The sequence below is a fragment of the Pelophylax lessonae genome, assembly GCF_965119305.1.
Source record: "Pelophylax lessonae genome assembly, chromosome: 6".
Classification (NCBI taxonomy): Eukaryota; Metazoa; Chordata; class Amphibia; order Anura; family Ranidae; genus Pelophylax; species Pelophylax lessonae.
This window is the reverse complement of record NC_138773.1, coordinates 114,427,886-114,446,278: the sequence shown is the minus strand read 5'-3', so window position 1 is coordinate 114,446,278 and position 18,393 is coordinate 114,427,886. Positions and strand designations below refer to the sequence as shown.

General features: G+C 38.7%; 1 long non-coding RNA gene across 1 annotated transcript in view; it reads left to right on the top strand.

The window, feature by feature from the left end:
* LOC309558284 overlaps positions 1-12,258 on the top strand; it is a 112,718-nt gene extending 100,460 nt beyond the window's left edge. The window contains exon 3 of the long non-coding RNA XR_014225416.1: positions 11,982-12,258. This is a non-coding gene — a long non-coding RNA (uncharacterized lncRNA). The remainder of the gene's footprint in view (positions 1-11,981) is intronic.
* Positions 12,259-18,393: the final 6,135 nt, after the last annotated feature.

Sequence of the window (18,393 nt, the reverse complement as noted above, 5' to 3'; positions counted from 1 at the left end):
AATCAGTGAATTGATTATTAGTGCAGTCCCAATAGTGATGCCAATTGGTACCCACCAGTGGTGCCAATCAGTGCCCACCAGTGATGCCAATCAGTGCCCATCAGTGCCCATAAAGGTAGCCCATTGGTGCAATTAGTGCCCATTAGTTCCACCTATCAGTGCTGCCTATCAGTGTCGCCTATCCGTGCCCATCAGTGCTGCATATCAGTGCCACTGATCAGTGCCCATTAGTGCTGCATATTAGTGCCTGCTTATCAGTGCCGCCTCATCAGTGCCCATCATTATTTACAAACTTTTGTAACAGAAACTAAGAAATAAAACAAAACATTCACAGTAATGCCGCGCTATAGTGCTCAATATGGTATGGTATATAATTAATATAGTTTCAAAAACTCATCATAAAAAATACTGGAAAAAACTATAAATAATTACACTTGTCAAGTGTTATAATGAACCAACACCATAAAATACAGATGTTCCCAATATGCACAAACTATAACAAAGATAAGTGCAATCCACAGAAATTAGTGCGATTAAAAAAACTATTAATCCTAAATGTTCATGCAAACAATATACAAAATATATATATATATATATATATATATATACAGCCTTCTCCAAATATTGATCCTCAAACAGTGCTTCTCAAACACTCAACTCCTTTCCTGTGCTTGAAAAAATAGTGTGTCACCACAGACTGCTCCCCCCACCAGGAATAATCTCACCTGGGGTAGTGTGACCACCACAATCAAGTAAGGTCAGTAACAGCCTTTTTGCCTCTCAAGGGCTACAGCCAGCTCTTCCTACCTTATCTCCTGTTATCTCCTCATATAGAAATCATGGCATCCAGAGACATGTATGTAGAGGAAAAGAAACCAAACAAGCCACAAGCCTCACCAGAGACCAGATAGTCTGTGAGAATGTGGCTTGTGTGAGAGAAAACATTTTTTCCCTAGGCAGCGGAGATGCCGATCCACGGGACCGGTGGCACCGATTGCACCCGCGATCGATCCCCACTGAGAGAGAAGGACGGGCAGCTGTTGTAAACACAGCAGACTGTTGTTCTCTCTAAAATGATCACAGCACCTGTGATCCTCCTATTTAGGAACACAGATTTCCTTTCACAAGTCCCTCCCCCATACAGTTAGAAAACACTCCCCTAGGCTCACACTGAACCCTTTGATCACCACTGGGTTAACCCCTTCCCTGTCAGTGCCACTATTACAGTAACAGTGCATATTTTTAGCACTGATTACTGTAGTATTGTCACTGGTCCCCCCCAAAAGTGTAAAAAATGTCAGTTAGGGGTTCGATATGTCCACCGCAATGTCGTAGTCCCGCTAAAAACCGCAGATCGCCGCCATTACTAGTAAAACATTTTTTTTATAAAAATGACATAAATCTTTCCCCTAGTTTGTAGACGTGATAACTTTTGCGCAAACCAATCAAAATATGCTTATTGCGATTTTCTTTACCAAAAATATGTAGCAGAATGCAAGATGAAAAAATGTGATTTTAAATTTTTTTTTGGGGAATGTTATAAAGCAGATTGTGAAAAATATATATATTTTTTTTCAGAATTATCGCTCTTTTTTTTTGTTTACAGTGCAAAAAATAAAAATCGTACACTTGAAAAAAAGGACATCAATTTTATTTAGGTACAGCGTCGCACGGCCGCGCAATTGTCCGTTAAAGTAGCGCAGTGCCGAATCTCAAAAAATGGCCTGGCCTAAGGGGGAAAATCCTTGCTGTCCAGAAGTGGTTTAAAACAAAGCAAACAAAAAGCAAAATGCACACTATTGCTTCTGGGCTGTACTAACAACATACACATATGTGGTATCGTTGTGATCGTCAGAAGCAGGAGAATTTATTTGGGTTTTTCTTTGGTGGTAGGTTATGGTAGTAACAATAAATATAATCATTTTTTACTATTTTGGACCAGTTTTCCTTTGACAATAAAAAAAAATAAAAATCAGGAGATATCCATCATTTTTTACTACCAAATGAAAGCTCAATTTGTCCTGAAAAAACAAGGTATAATCCACCTGGATGCACAAAGTAGTTGTGATGAATATGTACAGCTTTACTAACACATGTGAAAATTGTGCTCAGACATTTAGATTTGTTTTACCTTAAAGCGGAGTTCCACCCTCAAAATGAACTTTTCACTGTCTGCTTTCTTTAATTTACCTGAAAAACAATTGGATAATTACAATTTTTTTTGATTCACTTACCTTGTTTTTAAAGAAAATATACTTACCTTCCTTCCTCTTCCTCCCTCTGCGGCCGCGGCCCATGCCGTCACTTCCTCTTTGCATTGACTCCCGGGAGATGAGCGTCATCGATCCCAGGAGTCAATGCGCCTGCACTGGCCCGGCTCGTCACTTCCGGTTCAGGCGCATCATTCCCTGCTGAACAACTTCTGGGCATGCCATATGGTTTTGGTAAATCTAAAGGAAAAAAATCTAAAGAAAATTGTATAGTGTGTATCTAGCTTTAATGCGTTCTTTGAGAAGGAAGGAGGATCGGGGTTGCTCTGTGCAAAACCATTTAACAGAGCAGATAGGTATGGCATGTTTCTTTTTTTTTTTTTTTTTAAAGCTGAATGTAATTAGCTCTTTTAATGAACATGTTCAGAATCAAACAGGAATAGTCCTCACATATTTCTTGAGATACATGGCTAAAAAATATTACTGTCCCACTTGAAGCAATCCAAACCATATTCTCAGTGTCCATTAAGTATCTCTCACTCCCAGTGAGTTCCGTCACTATAAAATCTCACTTGTAAATGTTGAAACCAATAAAATGTTCTAATTTTAACTAACAACAAATAAACTACAGTGAAGAGTCTAATTTTCTAGAGTATAATCAGAAAATTTCCAGGTAAAAGCTACAGGAAATGTGACATGGGTGTAAAAAAATGTGTTGGTCCACAATTCATCAGTATATCCAAAGAGGTATTCTAAAAAAAAACCCAGAATACATTAAGTACCATAAAGCAAAGAGTAGATTATTGTTTTTTAAAAAATATGAGTACCAGAACTAATTTAGGTTATGGTGAAAGCACATTCTGTAAAAAGGTGACTACCAAAAGCAGTCTGATAAGTTATTGTAATTACTTTTTTTTTGTATGGGTTCATCATGCTTTTTAGTCACTGAACATTACATAGAGAACTCTGTATATATATTTTTAATTCTATGAATCATAAATTGCTTCACATTGCTAATTTCTACTTGTCCTTTTACCATTCTATTCTTCTCTTTGAATTTTGATCCTGTCTATTCATGGTTTTATGACTGTGCTATTAATGGGAAGCCCAAAGCACAATGCTGCATGAGTCAGCATGAAAGATCTTCCTGAAAGCTTGTGGGTTTATTTAGTAACAACATGCAAGGAACAATGGTGTGTAAATGTAGGGCCCTGAACAGACAGAGGGTATTTTTTCTTTGTACAGTACTATGCAAAGGTTTTAGGCAGGTGTGAAGAAATTTTATAAATTAAGAATGCTTTCAAAAATATATAATTTAATTGTTTATTTTTGTCAATTTACAAAATGCAAAGTGAGCAAACAGAAGAAAAATCGAAATCAAATGAATATTGGGTGTGACTACTCCTTGGCTTGAAACCAGTATTAATTCTTACACTTGCACACTTTGTACACTAGCACAAAGTCAGGGATTTTGTAGGTTTACAGTTAGTTGTATGATTAACCAATGTTAACCAAGCAGGTGCTAATGATTATCAAATGCATGTGTAGGTTGAAACACTTTCTTTAACTGAAACATAAACAGCTGCGTAGGAGGCCTAAAATGGAGTGATGAACGGCCAAACTCTGCTACTAAGGTGAGGTTGTAGAAGAGAGTTTCATGTCACAGGTCATAAATCACGGCATGACTGAGCACAGCAACAAGACCTATAGTAGTTACAATGCATCAGCAAGGTTTCTCCAAGGCAAGGATTGCTGTGCTGTTTAAGGTCTTTTGAAGAAGCACAAAGAAACAGGCAGTGTTGAGTACCATAGATGCAGTGGTCGGCCAAGGAAACTTAATGCAGCAGATGAAAGACACATCATGCTTCCCTTTGACAAGAGAAGATGTCCATCAGTGCCACCAGCACAGAAACCAGTAGCATCCAGGTACACCCATATACTGTATGGAAAAGTCTGGCCAGAACTGGTCTTCATGAAAGAATTGTAGCCAAAAATCCATGCATCCAATGTGGAAACAAGGCTAAGTGACTCAACTTTGCATGAAAACATAGGAACTGGGGGTGCAGAAAAATGTCAGCAGGTGCTCCAGACTGATGAGTCAAAACTTGAAATATCTGGCTGTAGCAGGAGGCAGTTTGTTCGCGAAAGGCTGGAGAGCGGTACAATAATGAGTGTCTGCAGGCAGCAGTGAAGCATGGTGGAGGTTCCTTGCAAGTTTGGAGCTGCATTTCTGCCAAATGTTGAAGATTTGGTCAAGATCAATGGTGTCCTCATTGCTGAGAAATACAGGCAGATACTTATCCATCATGCCATACCATCAGGGAAGCGTGTGATTGACCCCAAATTTATTCTGCAACAGGACGATGACCCTAAACATTCAGCCAATGTCATTAAGAACTATCTTTGGCATAAAGAAGAACATGTTTGGTCCCCACAGAGCCCTGATCTCCACATCATCAAGTCTGCCTGGGATTACATAAGGAGACAGAAGGATTTATGGCAGCCTACATCCACAAAAGATCTTTGGTTAGTTCTCCAAGATGTTTGGAACAACCTACCTGCCGAGTTCCTTCAAAAACTGTGTGCAAGTCTACCTAGAAGAACTAATGCTGTTTTGAAGGAAAAGGGTGGTCACACCAAATATTGATTTAATGTGGATTTCTCTTTTGCTTTTTTTTTCTTTACACATTTTGTTAATTGATAAACATAAACTATTAACATTCCTTTTTCTGAAAGCATTCTTAATTTTCATAATTTTTTCACATCTGCCTAAAACTTTTGAATAGTACTATATGTCTTGTGTGAATTTTCCAGGCTTGAACACATTAAAGTCAAAAAGTTCAAACTTGTGGAATAATACCTTATTAGGTCAGGCTTCTGCCTCTCCACATTAAGGGTGCATTCACACCTGCCACCATACTTGCCTATTTCCAGGCCATTCCAATCTGGTCACACGATCCTCTGAGCCAGCCAGCGGCGGCTGCAGGGGTGAGGACAAGTGCTCAACAATGGCTGGGAATGCGTGGGAGTGGTGACACCACCCATAGTCCCATCCTTTGCCCGCCCTCCCATACCCTGCAGCCACCGCTTCAGGGGAGCCGAATCGCATGGCCAAACCAGAGTGGCCTGAAAATGGCTACATAAATACATCTTTCTTAAATAGGTTAGACAGCATAGGTGTTAGGAGGAAAAAGGAATAGTCAGGGCTTGTCTTCCATGCTACTTTAATATTTGAATATTTTTATCGAAAATTTGCTATGAGAAACAAAACCAAGATACCACTCCCTGCCATAATACAGTACATAAAATAGTAAAAAAAAAAAAAAATGCAACACCATGTGAAACCATAGCAATGTATTTTTTTTATTTAACATCACAGCCTATCTAGTACCCTAGGCACTTACTATTCAATGATTGCCTAAGGCCCCTTTCACACACTCCATCCGTCGGACGGAGTCCGTTTTTCTCAGCGGGGGATCGACTGTGGCCGTCCCGGAGGTGTGTGAGCCCGCTGTATTAAGAGCCGGTCATACCCTCCTGTCATGCAAATTAGATGCGGTAAAAATCTGCATTTAATTCGCATAAGTGTGAACCCACCTTGAGTGTATGCAACTATCTGGATTCACCTGTAAATTCAGAAGCAGGAATCCTCTGGATTCTTGCTGCAGTTGCACTAAGGGTACTAAGGTACTACAGCGTACATCCGTGATGGGGCCTTGTTCGCCTGCACAGGGATGCGCAGGTGTTCTGTGCATTCTCATGCAAGTAGTCCCATTCATGTCCATTTTTTACACAGTGGCTGCATAAAGACAGCTGCTGCTTTTATTTCGACAGCCACATGGATGCAGGGGCAGTGTCCTGAATGCACCCTGTCTGAATTTGGGACCGGTTACCTGCATATGGCTGACAGATTGAGAGCAGTGGCTGTGTCTGTGTGGCCACTGCCTCCCAATTGACATGAATAGGACTACCTGCATTGGAATGCACAGAACAGCTGTGCATCCCTGTGTGGGCAAACCTGACTCTCAAACAGGTATACACTGGAGTACTTAGTACTTAGTGTGAATGAGGCTTAGCTCACATCTCCAGCAATCTTGATCATCTTTAACTCCTTCATGTCCTAAGCTGTTTTAAAATGTCTTGGACTTAAAGTGGTATAACCACTTCTGGACTGGAAGGTTTTCCCCCTTAATGACCAGGCCATTTTTTGCAATTCGGCACTGCGTTATTTTAGTGTACAACTGTGCGGTTGTGCGACGCTGTACCCAAAAATAATTGATGTCCTTTTTTCCCCACAAATAGAGCTTTCTTTTGGTGGTATTTGATCACCTCTGCGATTTTTATTTTTTGCGCTATAAACAAAAAAATAGTGACAATTCTGAAAAAAAGAAAAAAAACAATATTTTTCACTTTCTGCTATAGAACATTCTCAAAAAAAAATGTAAAAATCAAATTTTTCATAATTTAGGCCAATTTGTATTCTGCCACATATTTTTGGTAAAAAAAATCCCAATAAGTGTATTTTGGTTGGTTTGCGCAAAAGTTATCACGTCTACAAACTAAGGGAAAGATTTATGTCATATTTATTTATTTTTTACTAGTAATGGCGGTGATTAGTGATTTTTAGTGGAACTGCGACATTGCGACGGGCAGATCAGACACCTAGCTGACATTTTTGACACTTTTTGTGGGGACCAGTGACATTACTACAGTAATCAGTGCTAAAAATATGCACTGTTACTGTAATAATGACACTGGCAAGATATGGGTTAACCCAGGGGGGATCAAAGGGTTAAGTGTGAGTGTTTTCTAACTGTGGGGGGTGTGCTTATGAAATCAATACGGAGACCTATGTTCCAAAACTAGAGGAACACAGGAGCTCTGCATTGATTCCTGAGAGAACAACGTTCTGCTGTGTTTACAACAGTAGACCACCGTTCTCTCTTCATGGGGAGCGATCGCGGGTGGCCCGCGGCCATCGCGGCCGCTGGTCCCATGGATCGGCTTCCCTGCTGGCGAGTGGGCGCACGCGTGCGCCCCCAGGATCACTCCTGCTGACCGCTGAGTGGTTAATCAAACTCATGGCTGCAGTTTCCCCAGGTGTGAAGTGGTTATTCAACCTAAAATTACAATATAAAAGTTGAAACCTAATCCAAACAATATTTTTTAAACAATTTTATACATAAGAAGTTAAAAATACTATATAATAGGAAAAGTTATGTCTCTTTTTTTAAAATTTTGAAATGCTCAAATCTCTCATAGTTTTTTTTTTGTATTGTTTACCCTTTATAGACCAGCCGCCGCGTATTTACTGCAGCAACGTGGCACTATTGCGCGGAAAAAATGTGCCTGTATATAAATTTGTTCAGTAGCCACTAGATGGCACCACCCCGCCGCTGTAGGCGCCATTGTGCCATGATTGGCTAGCTGGGATGTCATTAAGTTGAATGGGTTGCCACAATGCAACACAGGTGCAACTCAATGTAACATGTGTTAAAGCTTTTGCATTGGACCCCTAAGGTCCTGCAGACTGGAATAAAAACATACTGTAGCATGCATATGAAAAAGAGCTATCAAAAATAGCTGTCGTTTCTTATGAATTTTGACGATAGGTTGTCAACCCTAAAGGGTAATTCGACTTTCATAAACAAGAAAAAAAAAGTGAATCTAAAACTATAGCATATACATTTTCTATACAAGCCATGTTGTAATTACCTTTCTTTTTCAGGCTGCAGTGCTGTAATTTTCTGTAAAAGGCCATGCAATATGGCATTTTAGAGGCATTCTATTTACATTTGGTGTACAGAAAACCTACAAAATATGTAATGTCCTGCTTATGTGATTGGCTCACTCATCTTCCTAGAAGTCTGCACTAAGATACTAGTCCGATTTTAGGCATCCCTTGTAATCGAAATGTACATTTTGGTGCGATACTCCCTAAAGATGAACTACTTCTTAAAGGACGCAGACCCTGCAGCTTTCATCATTAGAACACAAAGTGCACCAGCAGATTATAATAAACCAGTCACTACCATTCAGAATCAGAAGGCAGCTAGTTTGGTGAAACAAACTGCTATTTTATTACAGAACCAGAATATAGGAATCTTCTACAAAGTTTGTTAAAATCCCTGCAATGTACATTGATTACCCAGAGGAGATTTTTATTTTCTCAACAATAGTGGAGGTACTTTTAAAATGAGACCATGTTAGAGGGTTAGTGCCATTTCGCTATCCTTATCGTCCTTCTGGTGCAGAAAGCTGACCATCTGAAGGACACCAACAAAGTAGCAGGATTGTAGTTCGCTTCCTCTCATCTAAAGTAATGACTAACATATGGATGACAACAAATGCAATGCAAATCATATCAAGTTTTGTGCTGAATTGGACTGTTTTACCTATCTGTTGTTATAATAGCATGGCCATATAAGCTTTTCTGAATGCAATGAACTTGTATATACAGGTTATTGATCAGGGATAGTCAAACTTAGGCCCTCCAGCTGTTGCGGAACTACACATCCCATGAGACATTGTAAAATTCTGACATTCACAGACATGACAAGGGATGATGGGATTTGTAGTTCCTGAACAACTGGAGGGCCATAGTTTGAAGCCCCCTGTTATTGATCCTTTTAAAGGAGAAGTATGGCAGAAGCATTTTTGGCCATGCTTCTCCTGAGGATCACAGGAGTGCACTTTATTTTGCACTCTTGTGTCTTAGAGTCATCTGCTCTCGGCTCGCTGAAGACCAAAAACTGAGCAATTGGTCTTTGTTCGCTCAGTTCTCGGTGTAGAGCTGGTTGGAGACAGCTGCAGCAATGGATCGATGCTGCAGCCATCCAGGTGACTATGTATGTTCGTTTTTTGTGAACTCATACTTCTCTTTTAAATAAATGTATAGGACAGAAATTAAAAAGAAAAGGGCGTGGTAGCATACCAGCATACACACTCCAGAGTTATTTACCTTTACCCAGATGGTATTTGGTAGAAACTGATAGCTGGAAAAACCAACCCATGATGACAATGTTTTATATTATTTTTGTTACATTAATCATTAGAAAGTGGAACATTCAAACTTTAGTGCAGTGGTAAATCATATAGAAATACAGATAAGAATGCAGTGTCATGAACATTAAGGTCTATTATAACAGACCAAAGAGGAATAACAATAAATAATAACGTACTTTCCGTGTAAGCTTTTTGTATGAATAGGATTATAACTGCCGCTTAACATTGATTGATCAGAGCAACAGCAGACAAAGCTCAGCGACTAGTCAGTTAAACCTCATATTTAACTAAAACAGAAATGTTACAGGGATCTTTGCCCAGTTATGAAACAATTCCTGGAATATTCTCAGTATTGACTATTAATAAAATCCCCTCAACAAATATTATTTAAGACAAACACTTTTTTATTGACAGAAAACCTCAAGTGTAACAGTTCAGTGTCAGTGAAATGTAATTTACTGTTCTTTTCAAGCCTCCGTCACTAAAACATTTTTTTTTATACATATCACATGCTTTACTTAGAAAGCCTGCTGGGATTCTTTGGAAGAAATACTGACATAAAGGCATTTTTGTTTTAGACTTATTTAACACTATCTGCTTCTGTTTCAAACTAGTGCTTATTGTGGATTTTGTTTTTTGCCATAATATTAATGTTTTTTTTATGTTTGTTGTTTATTTGATATTATGAACCTCAAGTTAATTTTAACGTTTTTTTGGAGATAACTATTCAAAAAATTAATTGAAACAACATAGCATATCTCTGATTTTCAGCATTTACACTGTACTTCGGTCTTGATTTCCCCCATGAGGCATGTGGAGTTCAGCAACAGCTGGAGGGCCATAGTTTGAGGACCCCTGTACTAGAGACTGCACCAGAGTTTTCAGAAACATTCTTTTGGAATGCAGCGGGTAGCTTTATTCTGTGGTTGTAAGCATTGCACCCTTTTTGCCAACACAGGGCGGAGATTTACGAAAACTGGTGCACATAGAATCAGGTGTCACTGTGTATAGTAACCAATCAGCTTCTAGGTTTTATTGTCAAAGCTTAACTGAACAAGCTGAAGTTAAAAGCCGATTGGTTATTGTACACAGCTGCACATTCTGTGTGTGCACCAGTTTTAGTAAAACTCCCCCAACAGTATCTGGTTTATTGAGTTTGATGAAGAATCTGTCTTGCTCAGTGCAGTTGATACTCCAGTGTGTCAGCCAGGCACCCCCTTTTTACCCAATTTACATTGTTTGGAGGTATTAGTATTTGCTTAATCTGATCAGCACACTCATGATCTATTGATACTTCCAGTTTTCTAACTGAAATCCCATATGGAGATACGGGCAGAAAGCTGAAGACATGTCTGCAGGAGCCTAACATTACACCCACTATCAGTGGATGCTTTACAGTCTCCTGTTGGAAAAATAAGCACATTTATTATTTTTTCCTTAAGGGTTTCCCTGCATCCAATTCGCATGACAGGAGAGTTTGACCGACTCTCAATAGAGGCAGTTCACACACCTCCAGGCGGCCATGGTTGGAAAGGGTCCTGAACATCTTCGGTTTCGATTCATGAATGAATTCAGGCTGAAATTCAGACCTGATTTACACCTGGATCAGTAAACGGGGACACACCGGACCCCCTGCTGTGGGCCACAGCATGTGTGAACCTAAACTAAAGGTGAACTTAATCTTTAAAGCTGACCTTCCCTCACAAAATATTATTCTTCCAATATAAATCCTGCTACCTCCCCCTTACCTGTTAATCACATGTAATTTTTTTTTATTTGTAGAGCATTTACCTTTTCTTAAGGGTACTAGCTTCCACTTCCCTTTACTCAAGGATAAAGTAGTCCTAGGCTTGCCCTGCCCTTCTGCTGCCTCTTGAGATATCATGTCACACATCCCAGGAGGCTTTAGGACCATCTCCCCACAGTTAGGATCTCATGCATGTGCATTGGAGAGCCAACTGCGAGTCATCAGGTGACAGCCGGCTCCTGAATACAAGATAGTGACACGGAAGTACAGAAACCCTGCAAAAAATTGGGTGCGAGGAAGATAGCGCTGGACTTGGCGGGCTGATAAGCATGTGTTTTTTAAATCAGCAGTTATTATTACTTATAGCTGTTGACTCTTAGTTTTGTAAATGCCAGTTGAAGTTCCTTTTTAAATTGAACCTGTGCTCACACTATGCACACTAAAGTGTTTACATATTCTGAACAAACCATAAAAAGCACATTGGAATATTCAGATCTGTAGCTTGAGGCATTGTGGAGAAAATCATCTTTTTAAGATTTACAACAGTGGCACTGAAATCATAGCTTTCTTTTCCTTTTGGTAGCCTGCTGGGCTATTATTGTAAACAAACAACAGGTGTTTCTAAGCTGTTATAAACCAATTGAAAACTACTTTGGGATTTTTTTTTGTGATCTTTAATCACTTTATATTTCATGTGGTGCAAGAGTGGTCAGGTATAGTTTATTTTAAAACTGATGAACAGTAAAATACATATATGAGAGTTGTTTCACCTGCTAAATATGTATTTCTGTCCATTTCGTCCTGAGTATTACACATCTTTACCACACAGCACTGTTCTTTCTGAGAAGGTAGAGGATATGATCTTGCCCTTATAGCCTTCCAGAACCATAGTGCCATCATCCATGTGGTCCTCTAGGGCTAATGCCCAATGGCCTATTTCTTTACTCCCACAGGAGACTGCTGGATAATTGTTTTGAAGCAAGGCTGATTTCCCTTACTGATGCCCTCTGTTTTCCTAGGAGTAGACTTCCCTGTGGAGAAGAAGATGTGGCATCTGACAGAAAGCGTTGCTGGTTTGTGACTGAGAAAACAGGCTACTTGGAGTCTTTGGATGAGAGCAGCATCGTTTCATCTGTGCAGGCGAATCTGAGACCATTTTGAGTGTAAAAGTTTCCTCTTCACCAAGGTTGGCTTCTACTTACTTTTGATGTCTTGTTCCATATCAGGTTAGACGCAAGGGATCTTTTGCTGAGCTGTGTCTTGCTGGACTTTTCCAGAGTTAGGAGTGTACTAGGATAGCTAACAATTCATACGAGGATAGCAGAGCTGCCGAATTGAGGTGCTGTGCAAAAAAACTGTCTGTATTTCTCAGAGAGAACAGTCAGCTTCTGTAGTTCCTGACTATAAATCTGTGGGCTATACACAGACACATTTAACTGTTTTTATTTTTTTTAAAAGGTCAGTCTATGCATCACTGAAATTACAGTTTTGTAGTGGCTAGAGATAAAGCATCTGACAGTTTCTTTGATTTCTTAGGAAGTCTTGCTGTACACACCCACTGTAGTGTAGCGTAGTTTCCACTTTCTCTGTTGGAAATGGAGATTCCACCAAGTACTCACTACATCTGAATGTAGATTTGAAAAAAGTCATCCCAAAACAAACATTAAAATCTAGGAAACCCATTCTTTAATTGTAAGATTAAAAGTAAATGATGTTCAATATTTAGGAAAATGTACAGCTAGTTAACCCTTTATGTCAGAGAAGGTAATAACAATTAAGAAAAAACATAATAAAATAATTTATTATATGATTTAAATCATTATATCATCACAACACTTTATTATATTTTATACATCTGGAATTTTGAGCTTCAAAGACCAGATCAAAGAGGGTTGCATAATTAAGGTTTAGCTTTTGCAGACTGGCTTACATTTTAACATATAGTCCCTGACAAGGTAACAAACCACTCTCCACTCCACTGCTATTGCAATTTCTTGGGCTGTTCTCTGTCAAGGTTGTACTGTACTATCTGGAATTTGTGTGCATCCTATCCAGCTTTATTTATGCATGTTTTACAGTCTGTCATATGCATACACTGCTTTACCAGGTTGAACATACATTTATGAAAGGACACACTATTCTACAGTATGTTTAGGGACTGGAGTTCTCTACATTTCTCTAAGTTTCCATATGCAATTTGGATTCATGTTTTATTTTTGGTTTCTGTACCTAACATAGTCACAAATTCAGGTGTGCTTTTGAAGTTTCCAAGATATGAAGTATACACGAAACATGAGGTATGTTTCTAATGCAAGAAATGTGCAATGCCTGGAGCAGTCAGGGTCTTCGGATGCATTTGCACTAGTAGTGATATACAGTTACCTCTTTGCAGACATTTAGGATTAAGGGTCTCAGCTCAAGAAATATGTTTGAAAATCACCCTATACCATCTGAGCCATTTAAAGTATGTCTAAAACAGGAGTGAAGTTACGTCTTTATTCATTGTATCCTTTTGATGAAAATGTGATGAGAACTTTGATAAGGTTAATTTAGGATATGAAACATGATAGGTCATGTTATAGAAAAATTGTTTCTTGGGGTGAAACCCTTATTTATTAACATTTTTAAATGTACTTTTGTTTTTCCAGTTCTGATCATGTAATCACATATGTCATGTTATAATTGGTGTAGCTCTTTCGGGGTGTTCCTAACTTGTAGTTCCACCTGGAAGTCTGTAAAACACGTTCTTTAAAGTCAACTAAAGAAATTGTTTTGGAACATTATTATGTACGTTGCCAACATGATTTATTAAAGCTGAATAATGAACATGTCTCATGTTTTTTAAGCACGTACATACTTCAATGCGCATGGATTGAATATCAGGATTGCATAAGTATACTTGCTAGCATTCCTGGCTGAACTCCAAGTACCATTTTGGTCCCTTCCTTAGTCACCAAAACTCTGGGCTGTCCCTGGAAATTCTAGATTATGGGACAGTATAAGGATTCTTTGTTCTTAAAGTGTCAGATACTCTTCAGGACAATTGGGCATGAGCAACAAACTAAAATTTCTACTTTACTTATCCACATTATGTATTTATTCCTGATGGAACATTAACCAAACTTTTTAAATCACCTTTGCATTAGGTGTTTGAAGCTGTGGCAACACCAAATGCTTTTTTCTAGCAATATTTGGGGATAATGTGTGTAGAAATGTAGGGTTTTACATTTGCTCAATTAAGTCGCAGCAGGATGTGGTCTTTATTTTAATAGAGGTCCCTTACAGTAGCTAGAACACAGTCAAGAATGAAGTGTTAGGCCTTCTCAGTTCTTAGACTGACCAACCTTATACATTAGAGCCATCAAGATCTCTAATCTGCCTTTTGTTGATAAAGGCCATTAGTGTCTTCTACACATAAATGTTGCAAGTGTTTGCTGCTAAGCGTTTAGACACTCCTCCTTTAGTTGTTAACAGCCACCCCATTAGGCTGGATCTACATGGAACAGAAGGGTTTTAGTAACACAGTGGTGCTATTAAGTACACTACATTGATTCATTACTAGGAGTAGCAATTGCTTCCTAAATAGATAAGACAAATAATTCCTTATAAAGTAAGCTACACAAACAGCATTTAATAGCAATACCAATAATGTGCAATTGATCGCTGCAAAGAATCGGCTACATGCTACTTGTATAGCTTACTCTATAGAAAGTCATTTGTTCAGTTTATTCAGCAATCAATTATTAGAAGTCATTACATAAAATAATCACTGGTGATTTTAGTAGCATGAATGAGCTACTAAAATAGAAAAATCTGTGTAGCTGTAAGTCTAATGTTTTATTGTCATTAAGTGGTTAGATCTCATGTAGTACTTGATAAAATGTAAGCCTATGATGTAATTGGAGTAGCAAAATTTGAGTGAATCAGCTTTAAAAAAATCTAAAGCCTAAAAAAAACCCCTTAAAAGCATGCTTAAATAAAACACGCAAACACATTTTACCCTAAGACCCGGTCCACACTAGCGCGACTTGTCAGGCGACTTGTCAGCCTGACAAGTCGCGCTCCCTCGCGGTCCATTGACCGCTACAGGACCCGTTCTAATAGGAGTGACACAAGTCGCTCCGACTTAGAAAAAGGGTCCTGTTCTACTTCGGGGCGACCTCGGAGCGACTTGCATAGACTTCCATTATGTGAAGTCCATGCAAGTCACTCTGAAGTCGTGGTGAATGGCAATGCACAAGTCGCCCCCAAAGCAGTACAGAGTCGTGTCGCCTTAGTGTGAACCGACTCTTAGTAAATCAGGCTATTTGTTTGATACATAGAACATCACTTTTTAGGAGGACACAAAACAAATTCTTTGATCTGTTTCTATAAACATGATTTAAAAGACTTGCTACAAGTATTATTGTTAGTATACAGTCTTGTTATCTGAACTACATTTACAAACTCAGCCTTTTTCTATAATGTAGTGTGTGTGTGTGTGCATCATTATAATGTACCTAAATTATTTAATTTCATTGTTTTTTACAGATGTCTGAAAATCACACATACATTTGGGTTTCTAAACAGTATTCTGTTAAAAAGGCCAATTATGTTGGAATTTTTTTGTCTAAGAGTCAGGGATCTTGTCTATAGCAGTAGAATGTGGTGAACCAACATTTGGTACAGTGTGTACTTTACTTCTGCATACCTGTGGCACTATATCTTTAGCTGACCTCTTGCCACCAATATGTGGGTATGTTGTCAATGCATCCTGACAGCTGGCACCCTCTCAAGTCCCAGCAACACGTAGCAATTAACATCTGTGTTCTGCTGATTTTTTTTTTCTTTTGCAGACTTTGCCAGACCTTAACTTTGTTTTTTAGAATTTGTTATGGAATTTATAATGCATGGTTTATTTTCCACAATATTTTTGTGCTAAATAAACTATTGTTGAGCCTAATTTAAAGGGGTGCCATCTTTTAGAAAAACATTTTTTTTCTGTTTCATTATTTTGGTTTATTTTAGTTTGCACAGCAATATATATTATGATGTGTATGTAACAAGTACATTCATTTTTTTTATACATTTGAAAATGCCTGTTATGATTTACCATAGACTACAAAAGACAACTACCAGAGAGAGTTAGAGGATCATAGAGGCATCACTGGTTCTTTGGAACATCTGTGGGAGATGGAGGGTTACAGAATCAATGTGAGCCAGTGTTAAAGACCTTTTTGTAGTACAATACAAACTGATCTCACTGTTTCACTGAGCTCTTGGGTGCACTTTGCCATTTAGCTCAAACACCATTTAAATACAATGGATGAAGCCGTCAATTTACGCAGCACTTTACATATACATTGCACATTCACATTAGTCCCTGCCCTCAAGGAGCTTACAATCTAAGGTCCCTAACTCACATACATACACAGTAGGGCCAATTTATACAGGATCCAATTAACCTACCAGCATGTCTTTGGAGTGTGGGAGGAAACTGGAGTACCCGGAGGAAACCCACGCAGGCACAGGGAGAACATGCAAACTCCAGTTGCTTGAAACTAACATCCCGTAGTGTTTGTGAATCAACAAAATAATATATATACTATATATACCAGCGCTATATCAACTCTAGACCTATTATGTTAAAGTAGAACTATGGAAAAAACGTTTTTTTCTATTTTGAATAGAGTAAGGGCAGCCATACACAGAGCAAATTTCTTTCCTTGAAATTTGCTTGATTCCCCCATCAACAAAGACAGTGTTGATCTAGGAATCTTTCCTGCCGAGCCATTGTCTTCTCCAGGTGGGGGGAGAGGACAGAGATTTTTGTTAGCGGCTATAGCAGCCGCTTGCGATAATCGTAAACAAAACCAGCAGGCTGGTTGTACCCAAGATCGATCAACTTGGTACATTAAGCCTGCCCATTAATATTTTGTATCATGTATGGCCGGCCTAAGGCATTGATACTCAACCTGTGGCCCTCCAGTTGTTGCAGAACTACAAGTCCTATCATGCCTCTGCCTTTGGGAGTCATGCTTGTAACTTTTCAGCCTTGCAATGCCCCATGGGACTTAAAGTTCTGCCACAGCTGGAGGGCCACAAGTTGAGCACCCTTGGAGTAAGGGAAGGTTATACTCCCTGTCAGATTTTTTTTCACCATCTGTGTCCCATATTTTCCTTCACTTCCTGTCCCTTAGCCAAACAGGAAGCAAGAGGAGATCCCTTCAAATTAAGGGAATTCCTTGGGGACCCCCAGGTCATAAGAACTAGTGTGCCCATTGAATGAGTTCTCCTTTATTACTTTTCTGGGGACAACCCAAAATATGGCATTTCTTTTACTTTCATTTTAATGATAATGGTAAACAAGGAAAACAGAGAGGGTGAATCTCCCTAACGGGGGAACAGACAGAAAAAATAAAAAACCTGACAGATGTTCTGATCCCTCTACACTTCATCCAAAACTTAAAAAAAAGTTTTGCCCTTAGTTATTTATACTTAAAGAGGAACTGCACTGCATCTGGGCACCACAAATCAAAAACGCTATTTTATTTATTTTTATTATTTAAAAAAAATTCTCCCATCCATCCATTTCTTCATGCTTTATTTTGCTGAGAAATTATTTAAAAAAATTCCCCCCGGCATTTCTGGTCAGGGTCATCTTGAGTAAGGGCAGATGACTCATGTATCATTTACTTCCTGGAATCCGTCTAAGGCATTGGCTGAGCTGAGAACCCTCCCTCCCCTCCTCAAGACTCCTGGGATGTATGACATAAATTGCCAAGGTATGGAAATCAGGAAGTAACTGAAGAAATGCAAAAAAAAGTGTAAAACAAGTAAATATGATATACTTTTCTATCTATTTACTAATGATAGCAGTATAAGGATTAGAAATTGTCCATGTTGATTGAGAGGGTGAAGTTCTACTTTAAGTCTAGAGTTGATATAGCGCTGGTATATATATATTATTTTGATTATTAAAGTGAACCTGTCAGGATGCTATCTGTGGTAATTTTCTAATGAAATATTTTCTGTGCTTGGCCTCTGAAATCAATTATGGCACAGAAAACATGCTTGGGGTAATATTTTACAAATTACTCAGCTACCCAGTCCTTAGATGCAGTGACTGCATTAGCTTTCTTTATTTTCACATTTTCTCACTTTTATTTTCATCTGCTGAGTCTGCCAATAACACACTTCCTATACTTTATTCATCGAGGAGCAACATTGTCACTCTAGTCTGTTTTGCTACTGATTTGAACAACAAAACCTTTCCTCATATCCATAGCCTAGTTGAAGGTGTTCTGCAGTTCCCAAAGGAGATCTGTAACATTTTTTGAGATTTCAGTTCAAAGCACAGAATGTTACAAGAGCACTAGATTCCTGGCAGTATCAATGCTATTTTCTGTAAATACACTTAGCCTAAAAACCATGCTAATGTGCTATATCTCA